Source organism: Castor canadensis, chromosome 14 (assembly GCF_047511655.1).
Source record: "Castor canadensis chromosome 14, mCasCan1.hap1v2, whole genome shotgun sequence".
Classification (NCBI taxonomy): domain Eukaryota; kingdom Metazoa; phylum Chordata; class Mammalia; order Rodentia; family Castoridae; genus Castor; species Castor canadensis.
Window position 1 is genome coordinate 88,294,032 of NC_133399.1, and position 24,103 is coordinate 88,318,134.

Sequence of the window (24,103 nt, forward strand, 5' to 3'; positions counted from 1 at the left end):
ATGAAATGCACTGAAAGCTGTTGAATAATAGGGGATAAGGAGGAGAGGTAAATGGAGATTAATAGAGGCGATTAATCTGATTATAGCACAATATATTCATAGGTGAAATTCCATGATGAAACGGTTTTGAAGAATGAATATACACTTTAAAAAAATGAAGAACAAGAATATAAAATAAGTCCTATTAAGGGATGGATACTAGTGGGAAGGGAGGGGGGAATAGAGAGCATCAGAGAAAGGTGAATATGACCAGTGTACTTTTTATACTTGTATGAAAATAGGCATTGAAATTTGTTAAAATTGTTTTAAATGGGGGGAGGAGGATGAGGGAGAATGATGGTGTGGGTGAACCTAACAAAGGTACATTATAAGCACATATGGAAATGTCATCATGAAACACCCCCCCCATTCAACTAATATATGCTAATTTAAAAGTTTTAACTGGAAAAAATAAAGCCTATTAAGAATTATGAAAGAATTATGAACTTTTGCATCCTGTGCACTTAGCAGCAGCAAATCTCCAAGCCAAGAGGTGTCCCTGAGTGTGTCAGACAGTGGGGAAAGCAAACAGCACTGGGTTCTGCACTGCATGGTGAGAGTTGAGGGAACTCAGCATTCTGTCTGCCTACCTCAGCACTTTCAGTCCCCGCCCATTAGTAATCCACCCTATGGGGGGTAAGAAGCTGCAGAAACCAAGTGATCCACCAGACCTTGGCTCAGAGCTCTGTCCCATGTGGCAGTAAACCACACATGGCAGAAAGACATCTTCAGAGGCTGAGAAATCTGCCAGCCATGTCTCAAAGTTCTCCAACTCTGCAGTTACACACAGGCAAGGGGGCTGAAAGCATTCTGGATCTTTAACAGAATTCATGCAATGTACAAAGATATTCCCCTGCCATTGAACTCATTCTTTCATCATCAGAATTGTATGATAAGCACTTTCTACAAACCCTATACAAAGTATTCCAAAAGTGTATTTTCTACAAATAAACTTTTTATTAGAGCATTAGAAAAATAGATGGATCTGTTTAGGTTTAGTTTCTCAGGTGGAGATTCACATGAAGAACAACAAAACAAAGCCTAGTTTCTACATTTAATGAAGGATGTTATTTTATGATGAATTAATTACAAATGTTTATTATGCATTTACTATGTCCCATATTGGTCTTTTGGGAGTAAGTTCAATAGGAAAAACAGTGCTAGATAAGACAGTCAGTTGCTCAAAATGTATTCAGTTCTGGAAGTCTTCTGTGATGATGTATGTCCACATGAGGAAGTGCCAGACACTCTTAAGTGCCAAGACTACGGAAATAAATAAGATGTATTCTTTTTCAGAGATGAGGTCACAACCTAATAGGAGAGAGATTACAGTATCAACTATATAATGTGCTAAGCTGTATAGCAGCATGACAATGAAAACCAAAGTGTTTAAATTTTTTTTCATATAATTGCTTTAGTATGAAAGTAAAAATGAGATTTTTCTTTAGGTGAGCTGTAGCACATGTGGAGTAACTTCACTCCTTTACCATCACTCCACATGCAGGTCAATCCCCCTCAACCTAAAAGAACTGTTCCCTCCAGGGAAGAGGTTGTCTTATCACGACACACACAGGTACTTCTGGTTGTGCGCCTGCCACATCCAGTGTATTTGCAATCTACAATCTACAATGATAGATTTCCTAGTTACTGTGTTCCCCTTCATGGAAAAACATGTACAAATTGCTTTTGACTGTTTCAAATTTCTCATTCCATGGAAAGTGTTCCACCTCTAACATGTAAAATATTACATTCAACTCTTCCAGTCACAACTTTTTCTTTACAGATTCTACACTCTCACTTCCATTGCTATCTGCCTCAAAGAAACCTCTTTTTTTGCTTCTTTTCCCTGTCTGGCCTAAATCTCAAGGTCTATTCCTTCAAATAGCCTCTTGCCAATGTCTGTTGTCAATCTCTCTTCCAGTGCAGAAGGAATGAAAATCATTGGATGAATCTATTTATCTGCTCCACTGCTACATCTAAGTTCTCTGAAGAAACTCACAAGGCCAAGAGATCTGGCACCAAGAAGAAATAGTTTTCAACTTTAGTCAAATCTTTGGAGCTAATCAGCAGTCTATTCATATGCCCCTAGCCTGCTCCATTCCTTTTACCACAAAGAACTTGACTATTTATGCTTATAATTCCTCAAACTCATGTTTTAAACCCCATTTTTCTCATTCACAGATTGCCTTACTCTCTTCTTAACATAGAATACATGTGGCATTTGGAAGGAATATTCTTAAAGTCCTGTTTTCCTTTATATTCCCTAGCTTCCCCTGGCCTTCGTGTCCAACTTTTTAAAGAGTAACCCTTGCATCCCACTTATTTTTCATTCATTATAATTTTTTCTCTCTCTACCACTCTAGAAAAGCTCTTCATGCTGCTCCCAAATTGCAACAGCCAATGATTATCTCCTCTTATCATTCTTGATTTTTCTATGACACTTGACACTATGTACTTTTTCAAATTATTTTCTTTCCTGGCTTTTATAACACCATATCACTTTGTTTTTCTTCTACCTAAAAATGTATCTGGGGTGGGGCACCTCCAATTTGTTGAACTCCTTAAATATTTTAATTCCACAAAGGCTCCATCTATCCTCAGGCTTCATTGATTCTATTGATTCTAAATATTAACCCATGCAACATTTCAGTTTCAACTTTCTCCTATATTATAACATTTCCTCATCAACATTTCTACTACTGGTCTCACTGTAGATTCAAATATTACAAATGCTCCTGACTACAGGACAATTCCATATACATGTCTCAAAGTCAGCATAGTAAAACTGAGCATAGATTCCCCAGGCCTGCACTGCAGACCTGCAGCTGGCCTCAGCTCCATGTGCACCTCCAGTCACCCACCCTCCCCTGCCTCACAGAGCTGCTGTGATGGCCACATACACATGCTGCAAAACTCCTAAAGCCAGTCTTGGGGTTGGAAATTGCCATAATTGCTCAGAGGGTTGAATGTATTCTGCTCTTCATAGTTGATCTTTTAAGGGTCTAAGACTGTTGCTGTGGCAAATCCAAGATGGCAGTTAGTGTAGAGAGTCAGAAATCCTAAGCTCCATGACTCCAGAAACCTCCTCAAGACGTTGGAGCTACACTTGGGGAATTCTAATTGCTCCTAGCCAAAATAATAACTGCCATCATGTTAAGTACAAGTGAAATTCAAAACAGACCCTTAAGTCAGTCCTTAATTGCACCTAACAGCCACAAAAATCCAGTGCTGCACAGACAGCAAGGCGTGTCTGGCCTATGGCCCTGGGAAAAAAGCCTCTCAGACATTTCTCTTCTTTTTTTTTTCTTCTCCCAACAAGCAGAAGACAGAGTATTAATCAAAATCAAACTCTGCAACATCCTGGGCCCGTAGCCCATGAAAAACCTCCCTGTGCTGTGCTACACTGAAAGAAGCAGGCCATTGCTCCTTGCCAGCAAGCTCTAATGTTGCTTGTGTGAAAATGCAGAAGGAACAGGTGAGCATCACACACCATGTGCACCTCTCTACCCACCTCCTAGGAAAATAATCCTGGGTAGACTGAACCACACCCAAAAACACCCCAGCAAAACTGAAAAATGTAACAGCAAACTGTAATCTGACACTGACAGCAGAGGTGGGGGTGGAACTCAAAACCTGCCCAGAAACAAGGGTGTAGCCAGGAGCCAAACTCTCAGTACTAAACTCTCAGTGATCTAATGCACAAAGGCTGAGAGCAGGAGCAGGGTGAGAAGCCAACATCCCAGAGGAGCCCCCAGCACCCAGAAGAGATTGGGAGAGGCATAAAGACTGAGAGCAGGAGTAGAGTGACAAGCCAACCTCCTAAAGCAGGGCAGGTGGTGGAACCTAGAGGTGATCTCTGGGACAGAGGGCAGCATTCAAAACTGAATTGCTTGCACCTTGCTGAGGGAGGAGCTGATCAAACAGAACTGCAGCTGACAGGCAGCACAGCTGATGCCTGGTGCAAACAACAGTTCTGACCACCCTGTACAAACTGGTAGTCTTACCTTACCTCACAGTTCCAAATAATCTTGTGGACAGAAGGAACCAAATATTACTCACAAACCAGTCACCTGGTGAGACCACATCAGAGCTTCCACTTGTATGCCAATACCAGGATTGGACACCTAAGCAATAACTCCAGAACATTTACCGAAAGACTGAACTTTCTGTGGTTCCTGAAACTGGTGTTTTTTTATTGTGTTTCTCTTATTTTTATTTTTATTATTCCTGTATTGTTAACTTCACCATCACAATTCTCTTATCCCTATTCTTACCCTCTTCACTTTCCCTCTTTCTCATGTGCTACAATCTATTTTTCTCCCTCCCAACTACTCTTTCTGCCCCTTCTCATGCACTTTTTCCCCAATCTTCACCTACCCTTCCTATCCTCCCCCAACATGTCAGTACATTACCCCTCCCTCCTACACACACACCACCCACTGACTAGCCTACTATACCAACTATACACAATCGCAGTCCCCAGCAATGCCTCCAACAACACAAATACACCCAAACACACGCAAGGGCCGTAAAACCCAGTAGCTCTAATACTTCTTCCTCCACCCATCCACCACTTTTTCCATCCCTGCTTTTTAGTACTACCTTTACCAATTCCCCAAAAATCTATAACTAACCCAATAACCATCACCCACCCCAACTCCCACTGTTCATATATATTATCATCAAGGAGTTTTCTATATAATATGTAAACAACTGGTCTGGCACTGAACCTGTGAATTTGTTATTGCTATTTTACACCTCCAGTCCAGAGAAAGAGCACATCAACCTAGCTAACAACCAAGCCAGTCACAACACAAAAATTAAATCAGGCAATGAAAACCACCAACTAGCTGATCAGTAACATAGTTGCACAGTATCAAGTGGAGCAATGGGAAGAAGAAGAAGGGATGGAAATCACTATCCTTAAAAAAAAAATTCAATACAGGATTCAGTGGGAAATGAAGAAAATGGATACCCCATTCCTGACCTCAACAAAACAATGATAAATGTCACTAAGGTGCCCAGTGACACCTACATGAAAACCCGCAAAGAAGAAATTTTGTAAGATATCACTGAGAAATTTGTGGAGAAGATACTACACATGGTTAACCAGAATGTATAAGAAATTTTAAGACACCAAAAGTAAAGAACATGAGAAGACACAGAAACAAATAAAGGAACTCAGAGAGGACTTCAACAATCACCAAAGTGAAACAAATGGCACTATAAAAAGGGAGATATATAAATTAGAGATGACAACACAAAACATAAAAGAGGAGTTGAACAAAGATATGGAAAACCTCAGAAAAAAAGAATCAAACAGAAACCCTGGAAATAAAAAGTCCCATACTGAAACAAAAAAACACAGGCAAGGCCATTCCAGCAGACTAGAACAAGTGGAAGACAGACTCTCAAAGCTGGAAGATAAAATAGAAATTAAAGAAAAAAACAGAAGAAATCTTATTCAAACAACTCAAGAGCTGTGAAAGAAATATGCAAAAACTCAGCAACTCCATCAAAAGACCAAACCTGAGAATCATGGGCATTGAAGAAGGAGAAGAGGTGCAAGCAAAATAATAACAGAAAATTTCCCAAATCTCATGAAAGGTTTGTCTACTCAGGTACAGGAAGCCTCCAGGACACCAAACAGACTTGACCAAACTAGAACTTCCCACACAGCATATTATCATTAAAACAACAAGCACAGAGAAAGAATATTGAAGGCTGTAAGAGAGGAAAAACCAAATAACTTACAAAAGTAAATGCATAAAAATAACAGGAGGGGGGATCCAAGATGGTGACTAGAGTGCAAAAGCAGACAGCATGAGCTCTGTAAATCAAAAATCTTGCTGAGGTGCTGGAGCCACACTTGGCAGAAAAAAAGCACCAAGAAAAATCGAAACTTGGACAACCTGAACCCCCAGCCCATAAAATCTTCTCCATGCCACATTACAGGAGGGTTCCCACACCTCCAGACACTGGCTCCAAACCTGCTTGGAAGACATCCAGCAGACCAACAGGTGAGCACCAAGCATCAGGCAGTACTCCCACAACCACCCCTGGAATAAATCAGCATAGCCCCTGGACAGACTGATCTCCAACCCCCCCCCCAAAAAAAATTGAATAATAAACAAGGAACTGAAAAGGAAAACACAGCAGAGGGGGCCGGGTGCTCTAAGCACACCAGAGAAGGGGGGAAGAGCAAGGAGCTTATCTCCAACTGAATTTTCAGTAAACAAAGACTGAAAAGGCAGAAGGGCTGACAGCGGGTGGATGATAAGCTGCTGCCTGAAGTAGAACAGGTAACGATCCACAAAGCTCATCTCCTGAGCTAGTGAGCAACATCCAAAGTCAAATGACGCCTGACAGAGGGAGGAGCTGACTAAGCAGCTGCTGCTGAAAGACAGGGAAAAAAAACTGGCAAGGCTCCCCAACCACCTGGCAAGACTAAGAGCTTCTGCTTAAATACCAACAACAGGACTGGATGCAGAAAGAGTAATACTAGAACTACTAAGACTGAAATTCTATTGTTCCTGAACCTGGAATTTTGTGTGTGTGTGTGTGTGTGTGTGTGTGTGTGTTTATTTGTTTTGCTTCCTATTTGTTTGTTTGTGTGCATTTGTCCATCTCTCCCTATTGATTTCTTTGGGATTTTTTTGTTGTTGTTAGTTTTACTATTGTGAGTTAGCTAATACAAAACTGGTATTATACACAGACCAGGGACATAAATAGCATACATACACTAACCTAAATCCCAACATACCCACAAAGCAAAAATAAACCAAGGGAAAGAAAACAAGTGACTGAAACCACCAACAGCCTATCAAGAAAATAGTTACACAGTACCAAGTGGAGCGGTGGGAAGATGAAAAGGGATGGAAATCATTCTCCCTCCAAAAAATAATTTATTGCAGGACTTAGATGGAAATGAAGAAAACAGATACCCAGACCCAGACTCCAACAAAACAAAGATAAACAATAGCAAGAAACCCAACGAAGCCCACAAGAACACTCTGAAAAAAGAAATCCTGCAAGTAATCACTGAGAATTTCATGGAGATGTTACTAGATATGGTCAACCAAAACGTCCAAGAGGCATTCAAGAAATTCCAAGAAAACAAAAATAAAGAATATGAGAAGACACAAAAACAAATAAATGAACTCATAGGTGTCCTAAATAAATACCAAAGTGAAGCAGAGAGCACCATAAATAGAGAGATAAATGAATTAAGGACAAAAATTGACAATATTAAAGAGGAAGTGACCCATGATATGAAAAAACCTCAGAACAAAAGAATGAAACAGAAATATAAAACACAATGGAAGGCCCCTCCAGCAGATGAGAACAAGCAGAAGACAGAATCTAAGAACTTAAAGATGAAATGGAAATTAAAGAAAAACTGAAGAGCTATTAGTAAAACAACTCAAGACCTGTAAAATGAATGTGCAAGAACTCACTGACTCCATCAAAAGACCAAACCTGAGAATCATGGCATTGAAGAAGAAGAGGTGCAAGCAAAGGAATTGGTAATATATTCAACAAAATAATAACAGAAAATTTCCCAAATCTAGAGAAAGCTATGCCCATTCAGGTACAAGAAGCCTCCAAGACACCAAACAAACATGGCCAAAATAGAACTACCCCACTACTTATTAACGTGAAAACAACAAGCACAGACAATAGAGAAAAAATATTGAAGGTACATGGAGCAATAAAGGTCTTCCATGATAAGCAGAAACTAAAACCATATATGACCACCAAGCCACCACTACAAAAGATTCTTCAAGGAATTCTGCACACAAAAATGAAAGCAAACAAAAGCATGAAAGGACAGGCAGTACCAAACCACAGAAGAAGAAAAATCAAGGAATCAGAGAATAACACTCATTCAGCTGCACACAATCAAACCTTTAAACAACAAAAATAACTAAATAACAGGAATCACCACATACCTATCAATACTAACACTGAATGTTAATGGACTTAACTCCCCAATCAAAAGATACTGATTGGCAAACTGGATTAAAAAGGAAGATCCAACAATCTGTTGTTTACAGAAGACCCATCTCTCATTGACAGAAACAAGCACTGGCTTAGGGTGAAAGCCTGGAAGAAGATTTACCAAGCCAATGGCCCCCATAAACAGGCAGGAGTAGCAATACTTATCTCAGACAAAGTAAACTTCAAAGTTACATTGATAAAGAAGGATACTCCATACTAATAAAAGGGGAAATACATCAAAAGGAAGTAACAATTATCAACCTATATGCACCCAGTGTTAGAGCACCCAATTTCATCAAACATACTCTGAAGGACCTAAAAGCATAGATAGACTCCAACACAGTGTTGGTGGGAGACTTTAATATCCCCCTATCACCAATAGATAGGTCATCCAAAGAAGAAATCAATAAAGAAATTCTAGAACTACATCACACCATAGACCAAATGGACCTAGCTGATGTCTACAGAATATTTCATCCAACTTCTGCACAATATACATTCTTCTCAGCAGCCCATGGAACTGTCTCCAAAATTGATCACATCTTAAGGCACAAAATAAGCCTCAGCAAGTGTAAGAAAATAGAAATAATCCCATGCATTCTATCTGATCACAATGCATTAAAACTAGAACTCAACAACAAAAACAACAGTAGAAAACATGCAAATAATTGGAAGCTGAACAACACATTGCTCAATGATCAATGGGTCATTGGTGAACTGAAAGAGGAAATTAAAAGGTTCCTGGAAGTTAATGAAAATGAAAACATGACCTACCAGCACCAATGGGATACAGCAAAGGCAATCTTACGTAGAAAGTTCATAGCCATGACTGCACATATTAAAAGGACAGAAAGATCTCAAACCAATGACCCAATGCTACAGCTCAAACTCCTAGAAAAACAAGAACAAGCAAATCCCAAAACAAACAGAGGAGAAAAATAATTAAGACAAGGGCTGAAATCAATGAAATAGAAACAAAAAAAAGACATACAAAGAATCAATGAAACAAAAAGCTGGTTCTTTGAAAAAATAAATAAGATTGACCGACCCCTGGCAAACCTGACTAAAATGAGGAGAGAAAAAACCCAAATCAGTAAAATCAGAAATGCAAAAGGGAAGATAACAACAAACACCACAGACATCCAAAAAATCATCAGAGACTACTTTGAGAACCTATATTCTAATAATTTTGAAAATCATGATGAACAGGGAAAATTTCTAGGTACTTCTGACCATCCAAAATTGAACCAAGAGGATATTAATGACCTGAATAGATCTAAAACACAAAATGAAATTGAAGCAGCAATAAAAAGTCTCCCAAAAAAGAAAAGTCCAGGACCTGATGGATTCTCTGCTGAATTCTATCAGATGTTTAAAGAATAATACCAACCCTACTTAAACTTTTCCATTAAATAGAAAGGGTAGGAACACTGCCTAACTCATTTTATGAAGCCAGTATTACACTCATTCCAAAACCAAAGACACCTCCAAAAAGGATAATGTAGGCCAATCACCGTAATGAATATCGATGCAAAAATCCTCAATAAAATAAAGGCAAACTGAATCCAACAACACATCAGAAAGATCACTCACCACAACCAAGTTGGCTTTATCCCAGGGATGCAGGGGTGGTTCAACATACACAAATATATAAATGTAATACAGCACATTAATAGAAGCAAAGATAAAAACCACCTGAACATCTCAATAGATGCAGAAAAAGCCTTTGACAAGATCCAACACCACTTCATGATAAAAGCTCTAAGAAAACTAGGAATAGAAGGAATGTACCTCAACATTGTAAAGGCTACATATGACAAACCTACAGCCAACATCATATTTAATGCAGAAAAACTGAAACTTTTTCCCCTGAAATCAGGAATGAGACAAGGGTGCACACTATCTCCACTCCTATTCAACATAGCCCTGGAATTCCTAGCCAGAGCAATTAGGCAAGAAGAAGAAATAAAAGGAACAAAAATAGGAAAAAAAAAGTCAAAATACCCTATTTGCAGATGACATGATCCTATATCTTAAAGACCCATAAAACTCTACCCAAAAACTCCTGGACACCATAAACAGCTACAGCAAGGTGGCAGGATACAAAATCAACTTACAAAAATCATTAGCTTTTCTAAATACCAACAACAAACAAACTGAGAAAGAATATATGGAAACAATTCCATTTACAATAGCCTCAAAAAAAATCAAACACCTAGGAGTAAACTTAACAAAGGATGTGAATGACCTCTACAAAGAGAATTATAAACCCCTGAATAAAGAGATCAAGGAAGACTACAGAAGGTGGAAAGGGGGGAGAAATGACCCAAGCCTTGTATGCACATACGAATAATAAAAGAAACAAAAAAAAAATAGAAGGTGGAGAGATCTCCCGTGCTCATGTATTGGTAGAAGCAACATAGTAAATATGGCTACACTACCAAAAGCAATCTACATGTTTAATGCAATTCCCATCAAAATCCCAATGACATTCATCACAGAGATTGAAAAATCTACCCTAAAGTTCAATTGGAAACACAAGAGACTATGAATAGCCAAATCAATACTCGGCAAATTGAGCAATGCCAGAGGTATCATAATAACTGACTTCAAACTATATTACAAAGCAACAGCAATAAAAACAGCATGGTACTGGCACAAAAACAAACATGAAGTCCAGTGAAACAGAATAGAGGACCCAGATATGAATCCACACATCTATGCCACCTTATGTTTTTAGAAAGGCTCCAAAGACATACGATGGAGAAAAGACAACCTCTTCAAAAATGTTACTGGGAAAAGTGGTTACCTGTCTGCAAGAAACTGAAACTAGATCCATGTTTATCACCCTATACTAGTATCAACTCAAAATGTATCAAGGACCTTAATATCAGACCCCAAACTCTAAAGTTAGTACAGGAAAGAGTAGGAAATACTTTGGAACTAATAGGTATAGGCAAGGACTTTCTCAATGGAACCCCAGCAGCTCAGCAACTAAGAGATAGCATAGACAAATGGGACTTCATAAAACTAAAAAGCTTTTGTTCAACAAAAGAATTGGTCTCTAAACTGAAGAGACCACCCACAGAGTGGGAGAAAATATTTGCCAGCTACACATCAGACAAAGGACTGATAACCAGAATATACAGGGAACTTAAGAAACTAAACTCTCCTACAATCAATGAACCAATTAAGAAATGGGCAACTGAACTAAATAGAACTTTCTCAAAAGAAGAAATTCAAATGGCCAAAAAACACATGAAAAAATGCTCACCATCTCTAGCCATAAAGGAAATGCAAATGAAGACCACACTAAGATTCCACCTCACCTCTGTTAAAATAGCCATCATCAAAAACACCAACAATAACAGGTGTTGGCAAGGATGTGGGGATAAAGGAACACTCTTACACTGCTGGTGGGAATGCAAGCTGGTACAACCACTCTGGAAAAAAATAGGGAGGCTTCTTAAAAATCTAAACATAGATCTGCCATATGATCCAGCTATCCCATTCCTGGGGATATACCCAAAGGAATGCGACTCAGGTTACTCTAGAGACACCTGCACACCCATGTTTATTGCAGCACTATTCACAATAGCCAAGTTATGGAAACAGCCAAGGTGTTCCACTACAGACAAATAGATTAAGAAAGTGTGGTATCTATACACAATGGAGTTTTACTCAGCCATGAAGAATAATTAAATCTTATCATTCTCAAGCAAATGGATGGAACTGGAGAACATCATTCTGAGCGAGGTTAGCCAGGCTCAGAAGACCAAAAATCATATGTTCTCCCCCTGATATGTGAACTTTAGATCTAGGGCAAATGCAGCAATGTTGTTGGACTTGGTCACATGCTAAGGGGAGAGCACAAATGGGAGGGATGGGGATAGGTAGGAAACCCAAAATTTGGAAGTGTTTGATGTAACCACTGCAGAAGAGCTAATGCAGAAACCTTAAAGCGACAGAGGTCAATATGAGAAAGTGATCAGGAACTAGTCTAAAGGTCAGGTAGAGATGAATCAATTTAGGTTGCAATACACTTGTGCATGGAAGCAATGTTAGGAATCTCTCTGTATAGCTATCCTTATTTCAACTAGCAAAAACGCTTTGTCTTTCTTATTATTGCTTATGTCTTCTCTTCAACAAAATTGCAGAAAAGGGCAGAACAGGTTCTGCCTTGAAGCAAGGGGGGGTTGAGGGGAAAGGGAGGGAGCAGGGGGGAGAAATGGACCAAAAAATGTATGCACATATGAATAAATGAATGAAAAAAAACCCAGGAGAATACTAAATAGAAACCTTAAAAGCAAGAAGGGCATGGAGTGAGATATTTCAGGCACTGAATGGATAGGGCACTGTACCCAGCAAAACTATCATTAAAATTGATGGAGCAATAAAAATCTTCCACAATAAACAGAAACTAAAACAATACATGACCACCAAGCCCCCACTACAGAAGATTCTATAAGAAATTCTGCACACAGAAGATGAAAGCAAACAAAACCATGAAAAGACAGAAAGTATCAAACAACATGAGAAGAAATCAGAGAGTAGTAACATTGATTCAACTGTACACAATCAAATCCTTAAACAACAAAAAAAGTAAATGGCAGGAATCACCACATACCTATCAATATTAACACTGAATGTCAGTGGACTCAACTCCCTCATCAAAAGACACTGTTTAGCAAACTGGATTAGAAAGGAAGATCCAACAATCTGTTGTTTAGAAGAGACCCATCTTATTGACAGAAATAAATGCTGGCTTAAGGTGAAAGGCTGAAGGAGATTTACCAAGCCATTGCCCCCCCCAAAACAGACAGAAGTAGCAAAATTTATATCAGACAAAGTAGACTTCACACCTACATTGGCCAAAAATCACATATTCTCCCTCATATGTGGATTATAGACCTAAAACAAATGTAGTAATATTATTGGACATGGGTCACACACTAAAGGGAGAACACTCATGGGGGAGAATAGGGAAAGGAAAGGAAATCTAAAACTTGAATGTCGTTGACATGCTTGCTGTAGAGGAGCAAATAAAGTAATCTTAAACTGGCAGAGGCCACTATGGGAAGGGGACCAGAAAGTAGTGAAGAGGTCAGGTAGAGATGAACCAATGTGGGCTGCAATACACAAGTGCATGGAAGCAACACTAGGACTCTCTCTGTATAGTTATCTTTATCTAAAATTGGCAAAACCCCTACGTCTTTCCTATTATCTCCTATGCTATCTCTTCAACAAAATTGGAGAAGAGACTGGAACAGGTTCTGCCCAGAAGCAGGGGAGGTGGGGAAGAGGTGGGGGAGGTGGCCCAAATAATGTGTACACATGTGAGTAAATGTAAAAATGATAAAATAAAAAAAAGAAAATAAACTGAACACAAACACAGAATACTGTTTATACATGTAGCATATAGTTATACAAGCAGAATCTCTTTTGACACACTCTATAATCTTTTTGTCTCAACTTTAGAAGGAACTATTAAGAACTAAATGTACCTTAGAGTGGACAATTATGTACCCAAAGTTAACTAAATTCTGAAATTAATCTCTTTTTATCTATATATTTTCCATAAAATAAATATCTGAAATTAAGTGTATCAGACATTAATAGTGAATATTTCTGAGTTCTGAGACTTGGAATAACATTTAACTTTCATTTTATATTTTCTTGTATTGATCTAATTTTTATAGTGTTTATATAATGTTTTAGGACAATTTTAATAATCTAATCTCTTCTTCTTTTTCTGTAATTCCTATTTAAGATGACATGGAATGACAGCATTTTTTCACTGGTTCCACAAATAAGAGCTTTGGATGTTATGCAAAGGATAACACCTCCTCTTGACTATATCTTGAATCCATTCACCTCCCTTTTTATTCCCCACTGGCCATATCTTTAGTGAGGACTTTACCTTTCTTGCCTTAACTTTAGCAATGACTTCCTACCTCAGATATTATACACTTTTTCCCTATTATTGTTAGAAGTTTCTCTTTAAAACCCAAATCCTGGCAGCCACTTGTTTAAAACCCAGTGACTATCAATGGCCTCAGAATAAAATTTAAATTACTTGGCATGCAGCATATAAGTGAAAAAATGCTCAACATCACTAACCATAGAGAAATTCAAAACCTCATCTCATCCCAGTTGGAATAGCTATTACCAAAAAGACAAAAGATAACAAGTGTTGGAGAAGATATGGTGAAAAGGGAGCCCTTGCACATTGCTGATGGAAATGTAAACTAGTGAACACATCATGGAAAATCAGTATGGATGTTCCTCAAAATCAGTTCTTAAACACCATCCTAAGTGAAGCTAGCCAAATTCAGAAAGCCAAAGGCCATATGTTTTCTCTTATATGTGGAATACAGACCCAATACAAATACAAAAAATATTATGAAAAACAAGTCACACTAAGTGGAGGTCACACACAGAGAAGGAGTGTAAGGGTAAAAGAAGGAAGAAGGTGAATATGGTTGATGTACTTCCTATACAAGAGTGAATACAGAATTTTTAAACCTATTGAAATAACCATAATAAGGGGACTAAGATATAAAGCAGAAAAATAGAGGAGAGGAACCAATCCAGGTTATAATACATACATATATGCATGGAAATATCACAATGAGACGCCCTGTATAGCTTTTTTTTTTCATTTATTCATATGTGCATACAATGTTTAGGTCATTTCTCCCCCTACCCTCCCACTATCTTCCTCTACCCCCGCCCCCCAGCCCCCTCCCTTTCTCCCCCTACCCCCTCACTTCCAGGCAGAAACTGTTCTGCCCTTATCGCTAATTTTGTTGAAGTGAGAGTATAAACAATAATAAGAAAGACAGAGCATTTTATTTTATTTTATTCATATGTGCATACAATGTTTGGGTCATTTCTCCTCCCTACCCCCACCCCCTCCTTTACCCCCCCACTCCCTCCCTTACCCCTCCTTACCCCTCGCTACCTAGTAGAAACTATTCTGCCCTTATCTCTAATTTTGTTGAAGAGAGAGTATAAGCAATAATAGGAAGGAACAAGTGTTCCTGGTTGAGATAGGGATTGCTATACAGGGAGTTGACTCACATTAATTTCCTGTGCATGTGTGTTACCTTCTAAGTTAATTCTTCTTGAACTAACCTTTTCTCTAGTTCCTGGTCCCCTTCTTCTATTGGCCTCAGTTGCTTTAAAGTATCTGCTTTAGTTTCTCTGCATTGAGGGCAACAAATGCTATCTAGTTTTTTGGGTGTTTTACCTATCCTCATATCTCCCTTGTGTGCTCTCACTTTATCATGTGATCAAAGTCCAATCAATTCCCTTGTTGTGTTTGTCCTTGATGTAATGTCTGCATATGAGGAAGAATATACAATTTTTGGTCTTTTGGGCCAGGCTAACCTCACTCAGAATGATGTTCTCCAATTCCATCCATTTACCTGAGAATGATAATATTTCATTCTTCTTCATGGCTGCATAAAATTCCATTGTGTATAGATACCACATTTTCTTGATCCATTCGTCAGTGGTGGGGCATCTTGGCTGTTTCCATAACTTGGCTATTGTGAATAGTGCTGCAATAAACATGGGTGTGTAAGTGCCTCTGGAGTAACCTGTGTCACATTCTTTTAGGTATATCCCCAAGAGTGGTATTGATGGATCAAATGGTAGATCAATGTTTAGATTTTTCAGTAGCCTCCAAATTTTTTCCAGAGTGGTTGTACTAGTTTACATTCCCACCAGCAGAGTAAGAGGGTTCCTTTTTCCCTGCATCCTCGCCAACACCTGTTGGTGGTGGTGTTGCTAATGATGGCTATTCTAACAGGGGTGAGGTGGAATCTTAGTGTGGTTTTAATTTGCATTTCCTTTATTGCTAGAGATGGTGAGCATTTTTTCATGTGTTTTTTGGCCATTTGAATTTCTTCTTTTGAGAAAGTTTTTAGTTCACTTACCCATTTCTTTACTGGTTCATTAATATTGGGAGAATTTAGTTTTTTAAGATCCCTATATATTCTGGTTATCAGTCCTTTGTCTGATGTGTAGCTGACAAATATTTTCTCCTACTCTGTGGGTGGTCTCTTCAATTTAGAGACCATTTCTTTTGTTGAGCAAAAGCTTTTTAGTTTTATGAAATCCCTATTATCTATGCTGTCTCTTAGTTGCTGTGCTGCTGGGGTTCCATTGAGAAAGTTCTTGCCTATACCTATTAGTTCCAAAGTATTTCCTACTCTTTCTTGTACTAACTTTAGAGTTTGGGGTCTGATACTAAGATCCTTGATCCATTTTGAGTTAATATTGGTATAGGGTGATATACATGGATCTAGTTTTAGTTTTTTGCAGACTGCTAACCAGTTTTCCCAGCAGTTTTTGTTGAAGGGGCTGTCTTTTCTCCATCATATATTTTTAGTGCCTTTGTCAAAGACAAGTTGGTTATAGTTGTGTGGCTTCATATCTGGGTCCACTATTCTGTTCCACCGGTCTTCATGTCTGTTTTCATGCCAGTACCATGCTTTTATATTGTTATTGCTTTGTAATATAGTTTGAAGTCAGGTATCGTGATACCTCTAGCATTGTTCTTTTGACTGAGTATTGCCTTGGCTATGCGTGGCCTCTTGTGTTTCCATGTAAATTTAACAGTAGATTTTTCAATCTCTTTGATGAATGTCATTGGGATTTTGATGGGAATTGCATTAAACATGTAGATTACTTTTGGGAGTATCGACATTTTTACTATGTTGATTCTACCAATGCATGAGCATGGGAGATCTCTCCACTTTCTATAGTCTTCCTCAATCTCTTTCTTCAGAAGTGTATAGTTTTCCTTGTAAAGGTCATTCACATCCTTTGTTAGGTTTACACCTAGGTATTTGATTTTTTTTGAGGCTATTGTAAATGGAATTATTTTCATATATTCTTTCTCAGTTTGTTCATTATTAGTGTATAGAAATGCTAATGATTTTTCTATGTAGATTTTATATCCTGCTACCTTGCAATAGCTATTGATGGTGTCTAGGAGCTTTTGAGTAGAGTTTTTTGAGTCTTTAAGGTATAAGATGATATCGTTTGCTGTCCCGTCCTGCAGGACACATCAGCATGGGTAGCGAACCTAGAAGGGGAAGAATGAAGGGACAAGAGACACGAAGGAGACAGCAAGACAGGAGTTCTGATCAAGCTGCAAAATTTTATTGTTCACACAGGGGTATTTATGTGCTGAGGGAGTGAGGGGTATGACGAGGTGCAGGCTGGTTGGCTGGTTCTGCTATAGGACTTCTGATAGGGTGCCCGTTCGCACCGGCGGCAAGGTAAACTCCCGGAAGAGAAGCAGGGACGGCGCCATCTTGTGCTGGAGATGGAGAAGTTGGGACAAACAACCGCAAAATGTTCCAGGGCAAGGTCAAGACAGAATGGCTCACAAAGGGAGTCTTGTCTCCGACATTTCCCCCTTATTCTTATACAAACATGACCAGAATATGTCGGCTTATTGAGAGGGGATGACAGAGGCCCAGTTCCTCAGGGTGGAGATCATTTTTGCTTTGTAAGCAAGCGTCCTTGCTAAGTTCTCAAGAGAATCTCCTCGGCATGTTTTTTGAGGAGGCGGATTTTTTAGGAGCATGCCAACCGCCATGCACCAGGGCATGTCATACAGAGGTCTTGGGTCTGGGGATCCTAGGATCCACCCTCCTGCAGTCTTACCTGCACCCTCGTTTAGAAAAGCCTTTATGATCACTCTCCCTGGGTGCTGCCTCCCCCAAGCAGAGGGGCCCAGTGGAGGAGGGCCCAATGGGCGATGAGTGGTCAAGAATGTTATATAAGAAGAGGGGGTGGCAGAGAGAAAATTTGGAAACCCAGATGGAGCATTTAGCGAGTTTCTATTGAAAGGAAGGTCTCAGGAGCACGGTCTTCCATATCCAGGCAATGATAATGGACCTGTATAGGCTTAGAGGCTAAGGTGTTAATTTGTTCTTTAATGAATTGTATCAGCCTGTTTATAATGCAGGGCCCTATGATCACAATTAAAAGTAGACCTAGCAAGGGGCCTAATAGTGGAAGAAGGTAGGGTAGAATTCCATTAAGCCCAGTCCAGAGGGGGTTTTCAAATAGCTCCCTTCGTCTCTTTTCTAAATCTTCTTGAAGCTGTTTAATTTTGGTGCGTACTATGCCTGATTTATTGGCATAAAAGCAGCATCTTTCCCCTAAGGCCAAGCAGATACCTCCCTGGTTGGCTGTTAGCAGATCTAAGCCTCGCCTGTTCTGAAGGACCACTTCTGCCAGGGAGTCTATTTGGTCCTGTAAATCCTTAATGGTTCCAGATAGAGTTTGTACATCATCTATAAGTTGTTGAGATAGGCGACGGTAAGAGTGTATAGCCGTGCCTAAGCCAGCTGTACCTGTGCCTATAGCTGCTGTTATTCCAAGGCTGGCAAGGAGTGGTAAGGCTTATATTGCCTGTTTATGTCTTTTAATTAAGGTGTCTAAGCTAGGAATGGGCAGAGGTTCATCTCCTGAGACAACAGTAATATCTGGGAGTAATAAGGCAACAACACAGCCACCAGTCCAATTTGCTGGAAGCCTGGGGAAGGCTGAGTTTCCTCCACACAAAAAAACTGTACCGTTGGAGGGACAAAGAGCTGGGGTGGGTGAGGAATAATTTAGAACTGATGAGCAATTTCCAAAAGAACTAACCCCAACGTCAATATCATAAGAATTATTTTGCATCCTGCCTTGAAGGCATACTGTAGGTGCATCCATAGGCTGTACTTTAAAGGGAAGTCCAGATTGGCAGGTATCCTGATTATTTACGGTGGAGTTAACAGGTATTGCCATGGGCATTATTGCTCCTGTGGTCATGCAAAGCCAGCAATCCTTAGCAAGGGTGGGGTTGGAAGTGTTAAGCAAGGAGAAGGTACTTCCCAAAATATCTAATGTATTGGGATCTAAATCTGGAATCTGAGATTTAGGCAACATTAAGGGGTGATATGTGAGTTCAGGGATTTGGGGTTTTAAAAGCTCGATTATTTGAAGATGTTTGACAGCATCCGTGGGTCCTCCACCGTCAGAGACCCCTGTAGGAGGGCGGGAAGCCATCTGCATAGCATTTTGCCCAATTTTAACAAGTTTTAAAGTACCATTATCAAAGGGTGCACTTTTGAGAATGTCATTAATCAAGTTCCAATAAGAAAAGGCGGTCACAGGGACCTTTTCAGGGCCAAAAGATTCATAATAGTCTTTTAAACAGTCTCCGACCCGGAGCCATCTTTTACCATCAATGGTTCCTTCGAGAGGAAACCAAGGACATAAATCTCCTATGTAACAAAATAATGACCTCAAGTCTTTTTTCTTAACACGCGCCCCTCGTGTCTTGAGGGCCTCCTTGAGGCCTGAAAGAAACAAATCATGTGACGACACTGCTTGTCCCAGGGTGGGTCACTCACCGTTCGAGGCTATCACGAACTCTGCTTGGGCCCAAGCCTTCCCGGAGGACGGTGTTCTCCCCGCAATCAAAGGAATAGCTACAGCCACGTTGGGCGCCAGATGTCCCGTCCTGCAGGACACTTCAGCGTGGGTAGCGAACCTAGAAGGGGAAGAATGAAGGGACAAGAGACACGAAGGAGACAGCAAGACAGGAGTTCTGATCAAGCTGCAAAATTTTATTGTTCACACAGGGGTATTTATGTGCTGAGGGAGTGAGGGGTATGACGAGGTGCAGACTGGTTGGCTGGTTCTGCTATAGGACTTCTGATAGGGTGCCCGTTCGCGCCGGCGGCAAGGTAAACTCCCGGAAGAGAAGCAGGGATGGCGCCATCTTGTGCTGGAGATGGAGAAGTTGGGACAAACAACCGCAAAATGTTCCAGGGCAAGGTCAAGACAGAATGGCTCACAAAGGGAGTCTTGTCTCCGACAGTTTGCAAATAGGGATATTTTGACAGTTTCTTTACCAATTTGTATTCCTTTTACTCCTTCTTCTTGCCTAATTGCTCAGATAGAGCATTTTTGCTAGTTGAGATAAGGATAGCTGTACAGAGAGGTTCCTAACATTGCTTTCATGTACAAATGTGTTATATTCTAAGTTGATTCTTCTTGAACTGACCTTTTCTCTAGTTCTTGATCCCCTTCTATTGACCTCTGTCGCTTTAAAGTTTTTGCATTAGTTCCTTTGCATTGAGGACATCAAATACTATCTTTTTTGGGGGGGTTTCTTACCTATCCTCATACCTCCTGTATGTGCTCTTGCCTTATCATATGACCAAAGTCCAATCACATTGCTGTATTTGCCCTTGATCTAAAGTCCGCATATGAGGGAGAACATACGATTTTTGGTCTTCTGAGCCTGGCTCACCTTGCTGTTTAGCTTTCTTAAACAAACAAAATGTCATTTTTTTTACAGGATCAGAGAATGGAATCAATCTTAGGTGTCCATCAATGAATGAACGTATGAAGAAAATGTGGTTTATAACACTGGGTAATATTATTCAGTCATGAAAAAGAAAGAAAGAAAGGACAAAGGGAGGGTGGGAGAGAGAGAGAAGAAGAGATGGTGAGAGGGAAGCAGGAAGGGAGGGAGGAAGATAGAGAGGGAAGGATGGAAGGAAGGAAGGAAAGAAGGAAGGAAGAAGGAAGGAAGGAAGGAAGGAAGGGAAATCCTGACATTGATGACAACTTCTTATATTATAATTAGAGGAAAATAAGGCATAAGGGCAGAGGGCTATGTTAGTCAAAGAATACGACATTACAGTTAGATGGGAAAAACAAAATTCAAGAAATCCATTGTACAGCAAGTTCCATATAGTTAATCACAATATATTATATTCTTAACAACTGTAGATAATAAATGCTATTTGCTTCATTAGAAAAATGATAACTGTGTGAAGTAATGTATTTGTTAAGTAGCTGCATTTAAGCATTCTACAATGTATATATGCTTGAAACACATCATTCTGTACATGATAAAAATATAGTATTTGTCAGTTTTTTAATTAAAAACAAATAAGTACAAGCTACTTGGTTTATCCTAAAATAGTACACATAATTTAGCCTTTATATTTTCAAAATGATGACCTTGTACTTGAGGTCAGAACAAGGTTCAAATCCAATATCTCTATTTTCTCTTTGGTGACATAGAAAAGTTATTGACCCTTCATCAATAAATCAGAGCCAATGATACTTTGTAGAATCATCTTGCTATGGATAATTACATTTAAGTAGTAGACGTATTTTAGGCATTCAATAATTGGTAGCTATTTTTTTATATTACTATTTTTTGGTTGTGCTAGGGATCAAACCCAAGGCCTTTGGCATGCTAGGCAAGTACTCTACCACTGAGATATATCCTCTGCTCACGAATAGTACTATTTTTATTATTTCCCTGTAGCTCCCTCCTTGAGCATGGTTAGTGCTTATTTATCTTTATATCTTAATTCCAGTTCCTATCACATTGAAAGGACTCAAGAAATGATGTTTCTTGAATAAAAATAAGTATAAATAATAATTTTGGTCTTCTTTTGGCAGGCACAATTGATGCTTTTGTTAACTGGCTGTGGGCTTTCTAACATTCATCATTCAACCCATCTAAACCCATTCATAAGGTAAGTTTTCCGTCTGCATGCAGTCAGAGTTCACAGAAAGTTCTTCCAGCTTGCTCCATCAGCCACTTACTTATAAATGATTGTTTTGAACTGCCTGTCCCAATTTGAAAATTTCATAGTTTTAATTCTGTATCATACCAGAAAAATGTAACAATACTTACATAGATACTTAAAAGTAACAACATCATTATATTTTACAAACTTTAATATTAGTTTGCTTAGGTTCCTGGAATTAAATTTCAAAGGTCAGCTTCTAAAGTTAGTCAAGACTCATCAAGCTATTTGACCATAATACAATATGGTCAGCATCACTTAAGTTAAAAACTACCAACAAATGCCAGAGTGCTTCAAAGTGCAAACCAGTTACAATTTCAGTTGTTAAAGTAGTTGAGACGCACAGTTTTACTGAAGAGAAAAAAAAAACTTTGTCTCTAACTTATTATGGAGTACTCTAAAGGACAGGCCTTCTCACCATTTCCTGAATAAAGTCTTAAACGCCACAGACCAGAATAAGATAAAGACAAAATTAAAAATTGACCATCCACACGCACCTACTTAGTTATAACTTATATGATTAATATGGTTTTGTACTGTAACAGTAATGAGAAATACAAGGAGGCCCTACCGAAGGCTACAATCCTAAATTTGCATCAGTTTGATATTTTAAGCTGAAATAATGTCCCAAATAATAAATGCTGTTCTAAATAACAACAAAAAAGTGTCTCCTATGGATATTTTCTCCTCTTCAATAGTACAAGTTCAATTGGAACCAACACTAATTAAATAATGAGTTAATCATAGAAATAAAAGGTACCACATGTCTTTGAATACAATTTATAGAACTATTAAAATTAGACAATTAGAAATTATGATTATGATTCCCTCACCTTGTATCTTGAAATTGCTGGTCAGCCTCCCCTACAATGTCAAACCACACTGAAACTCAGTGGCAAGCTAAAAGAATTGCAATAGCCTTTTGGGGATGTTAGCAGTGGACAAGGACTGATAGAAAATCTACTTGTGTAATTTGAGATTATCATGTCATTAACAAATAGGAAATTATATATAGCAATACAAAAAGTCTAAATGGGTAATCACTGTGAATAAAAATATTACATTTGCTTTGACCATTTTCATTATATAAAATACATTGCTGACAACTTTGCATTACCAAACTTAAAGGAATAATTCACTCAGGAAAATCTACTTAAAACAATAGAAAGCCATATAACAATAGTATTTTTAGTTTTATAGAGAAATTTTCCTTGACATGATCCAGATTGGCTCACATTCAGCCTGGATTGGTTAATCATAATAAAGGAAAGGACTTGCTGTTTAAGGGAAGAAAGTAACAAAAATAAAGAAAACATTATTCAATACTCTGAAATGTACATGCTATATAACCAGCTGAAATTAACATCACCAAGACCTACACAAACTAATTCATAATGTTGACACCTGCACTCAACAAGTTTCTTTATTCCTTTTACTTTAATGTAACAAAGGTGCTTAGTAAGAATTACCTGCTTAGGTTTATAGGATCAATATAGAGAGTACTAAAGCCAAGAAACTACACAATAGTATATAATACCTTCTTGACCACATTTTCCCATATAAATTTTTCCTTTCTGATAATGAACAACTGAATAGTCCCTGTTTTGATCAATTAAATGGAACTATTCTAGATACCAATAGTTTGATTTATTATATTTGATTTGGAAATAATAAAGTAAAGGACAAAAGAGGCAGATTCTGTAACAGAGTTGAGAGCTTAGAAAGAATGCAAGAAGTGATGAAGTGTGAAATGGAGTGAACAGAGCAGGTTAAAAAGTGATGATATATGATGAAGTGCAGCTGAGAATCCCAAGGAATGATGAAGTGAGATGGGTAATGGTCATGTGGTGGTAGACACACATCCACAATGTAAAGGATTTTATCTGAAGGATTATTCAAATGACCAGAAGAAAATTCAAAAGTTCATCAGGCTGAATATATATAAGACATCCCATCTTTATATCATATCCTGTCTTAAAATAACTGTAGTGATATGTTGTCAGTAAGCTGCCCTCAAAGACTGTGATCTGCCATCATGTAACTTCCATACATGGTTTGTTTTGAAATTCAATAGTGCCATATTCAATTTTAGCAAATCCTGGATTGCAACGATTATTAATGTATTCTTAAGTCTGTTTTGGTTTGTTTCAATGACAAGATAGCAAAGCTCCATGAGAATATCTGAAAACTTGACACAGTGTTTGATCTCAGCACATAGTGCATGATCAAAAATATTGGGTGAGTAAGTGAGTGAGTGAGTGGATGAATAAATGAGTGAATTGATGAAGTCAATTTAAATCTATAAACAGGGGCAAAGATAGGTTTTCTACCTTGCAATGGAAAGCCAGAATCCATTAAAGAGTGTAAAACACTGGATGGATTTTTCTGTACAATTTTTGGTGCTACTTAGGAAGTCACTCGCTGATAGACTGCTT